The 3,457-nt window shown below is 43.0% G+C and overlaps 1 pseudogene; it reads right to left on the bottom strand.

The window, feature by feature from the left end:
• Positions 1 to 223: 223 nt before the first annotated feature.
• LOC120245996 lies at positions 224 to 1,033 on the bottom strand (annotated as a pseudogene).
• Between the last annotated feature and the right edge of the window lie 2,424 nt (positions 1,034 to 3,457).

The following is a 3,457-nucleotide window of genomic DNA, read 5'->3' as shown; positions in this document are numbered from 1 at the left end:
GGCAGAAACTGTGCCTGTTTTATGGCCAATTCTATTCCTGGCATCTAAAATACTCCTGCTACAAAGAATGTCCTCAATAGGGTTTTTGTTGTTCTTGTTATCTGTTGTTGTTGTTTTTTTTTTTTTTAAACATGTTTATATTCAGTCAACCGTATTTTAATTTTTCTGTATTAGAGTCTATGGAAGAACAGCGTACGACCACACAATGGCTGTGTGCATCCATTCAGTGGCCTACAGACCAGTCCCCAGTGGCAGGCTGAGCACTCCAGTCCTCACTAGGGAATGCTAGATGGGCACAGAGGGCACCCAGATGCCTTCAGACCTTGGGTTGAGTAGCAGTCAACTCAGCAGTACACTCACCCTGAACTTCCTCCTTGGTCACAGCCTTTTCAGCAACAAGTAGATCTTCCTTTTCAATCTCTTCAGGATCCCTGTAGAAGCAGGGATCAGGCATGACCTCCCATGGGTCCCTACAGGGCATCACACGTACTTGGAACTTCCTGGGTCAGCATTCACCACATCAGCTCCTCTGTTGTTGCACAAAATGGCATGTCCACACAGTGCAGAGGGTAGTCTACACTGCAGAGTAATGTAGACAGGTTGGCATACACATGTCTTTGAGAGGCTGGCGGTCATCCTTGGGATCAGTAACTATCAGACGATGTGGCTCCTGAGAGGCTTCCTGGATCTGGTTGGTGAAGGTTCCAGAAGCCAAGCAGCCAACAGTAAGAGTGGCTGTGGTAGCAGCAACAAACTTCAGCCCATCCCCCTGGCCAGTATTCTTGGAGGATGTGACACTGGCATCAGCTAGATTTTCAATGGCAACAATGGCATGAGCCATTGGCAGATGCTGCTTTCAGGTCCTCTGCAGATTTATGATATAGATGCCATCGCATCTCATCTCGAATTTCTTTTTGTAGATGTAGGGTTACTGGAAGTCAAAGTTGGTGCCACCTAGGTGGGCTCCTCCTGCAAGAAATTTGAGGACATCCTTCTTCCCTCGTGAGATATCTGGTTTCCAGACATTGAACATTTCCCTTTAAGTGAGGACAGATACCCAGGACATCGCCTCATAGACAGAGCTGTTTGGATAGCATAGAAAGATTCCGCAGGTATTTTTGAACAAATGCGTAAATGATGTTGGAGCTTAGAGTTGTTTCCTGAGGAATGGGAATAGATTCCACCCTCTCTGATGACATGGCTCCTAAATGGATCCTTGGTCACTAGTCTTTCCCAGTATCAACTCCATTTTTCACGTTCCTATGGGATTTATCTGCCTGCAGCAGCACTCAGAGCTTTCTACCTGCTTTAGCAAAAATTTTTAAAACTAATTTCTTTCAAAAATTATTTCACAGTTCCTCCTGACATTTGTTCATTAGACAATAGCTGGTCTGAATCTGCCGTTCCAAACTGACTTCCCACTTTTTCTTTTTAGTGTTCTACACACTCCAACAAATTGAAGCCCACTATTACCACAAAAGCCCCACTCCCTGCTCCTCTGGGTGTCAGTTCACTACCACTCACCCATTCGGCCATTTCCCTTGTCTCCAGTTGCCAGTGCCCAGCACGGCTCATCGTTCCACACCCAGATCAAATGCATGCTCTTAAATGAAGTTCCTTCCTTTTTCCCCTAACTGGAGATTGAGATCCAGCTCTGTCATTGGAAGAAATAAACAATGTAGGAGAAGGCAATTTAAGCTCATCAAGCCCCAGGGCGCCTGGGTGGATCAGTCAGTTAAGCGTCGGTCTTTGGCTCAGGTTGTAATCTCTCACTCTGTGAGATCGAGTCCCGCATCTGGTGATCTCACACTCTGTGAGTTCAAGCCCTGCATAGGGCTCTGTGCTGACAGCTCCAAGCCTGGAACCTGTTTCAAATTCTGTGTCTCCCTCTCTCCCTGCCCTTCCCCTGCTCACACTCTATCAAAAATAAACATTAAAAGAATTTATTTTTGGGGCGCCTGGGTGGCTTAGTTGGTTAAGTGTCCGACTGTCGCTTAGGTCATGATCTCGCGGTTCGTGGGTTCGAGCCCCGCGTCGGGCTCTGTGCTGACAGCTAGCTCAGAGCCTGGAGGCTGCTTCAGATTCTGTGTCTCCCTCCCTCTCTGACTCTCCCCTGCTCGCCCTGTCTCTCTCTCTCTCTTAGAAATAAATAAAACATTAAAATTTTTTTTTAAAAAAAGAATTTATTTTTAATTCATCAAGCCTCAGTTTCATTATCTGTGAAATGAAATGAGCTATACCCATCTTTTGCAAGTTAAATAATTCATGTAAGCTATATATCTCTAGCACCTGGCAAATGAAAGTAATTATTAATACGATGATGATGATGATGTTGATGATGATGATTTATCTAAAACTCTTAAATGAAATGTCATTTTCAACCCTGCAGTCTTTTGAAAATGCAGTTCATATTTGCATTATGTGCATTTTCCATAACTCTTGCCAGACAGGCAAACTGTAGACAAATTGAATGAATATATACTCCTAAACTTTATCACTACCTTCTGCTTGTGGCAAAGGTACTGTATTAGTTTCCTAGGCCTGTCATAACAAATTACCACATACTGGGTGGCTTAAAATTACATACATTTATTCTCTCACAGTTTAGGAAGCTCAAAGTCCAAATTCAAGGCATCAACAGTATTGGATCTTTCTGTGAGGAAGAAATCATCTCATGTCTGTCTCCTAGCTTCTAGTGGTTGGTGGCAATCCTTGTACTTTCTTAGCCTGTAGATGGATCACTCCAATCTCTGCCTCTATCTTCAGAGTGCTTTCTTCTCTATGTCTCTGTGTCCTCTCTTCTCACAAGGACTTTGGTCATTGGATTTGGGGCCCACCCTAAACTCAGAATGATTCATCTTAAGGCCCCAAAAAGGTCGCAGTTTGAGGTTCAGGTAGACCTGAATTCAGAGGAGACACTATTCACTCCATTACAAGTATATCCAAGTCTCCTTTTTTATAACAAATTCTAGAACTACACTGCACTGGCCCAGACCCTGTCCTTTATGGGACGTGTGGCTTTGGTTACATTACTTAGCAATGCCAAGTTTCATTTTCTGTGTAACTGAAATGAGGATAATAATAACAATATCTATCTTAAAGAGTGTCTGTGTGAATTAAAAGAAGTAATCCTTACAAAGGGCTTAGTATAGCCTGATTGTCATTAACCAGTTAATAAATGCTTGCTTCTTATTTTATTATTTTTTAGTTTTACAGGGCATGTCTCTCTGCCTGGAAGGCTCACTCACCTTGCCACTATTTACCTAACTTCTAAACATTCCTATCTCAGCGTAAGGTTTCCTTCCTTGGGGAAGGAAATGCTTCCTTCCATGGGGAAGCATTCTCTGACATCCTCAATGGAATACAATAGTTCTCCTTTTTTTCAGATCTTAGCACAAATCTGATGGTGATCAATTATTACAAACAATAACTGAATGCACTTTAGGCAATTAACATT

The sequence above is a fragment of the Hyaena hyaena genome, unplaced genomic scaffold (assembly GCF_003009895.1).
Source record: "Hyaena hyaena isolate Hyena2069 unplaced genomic scaffold, ASM300989v1 scaffold_449, whole genome shotgun sequence".
NCBI lineage: Eukaryota > Metazoa > Chordata > Mammalia > Carnivora > Hyaenidae > Hyaena > Hyaena hyaena.
The sequence above is the reverse complement of the archived record's forward strand: the minus strand, read 5'-3'. Positions and strand labels throughout refer to the sequence as shown.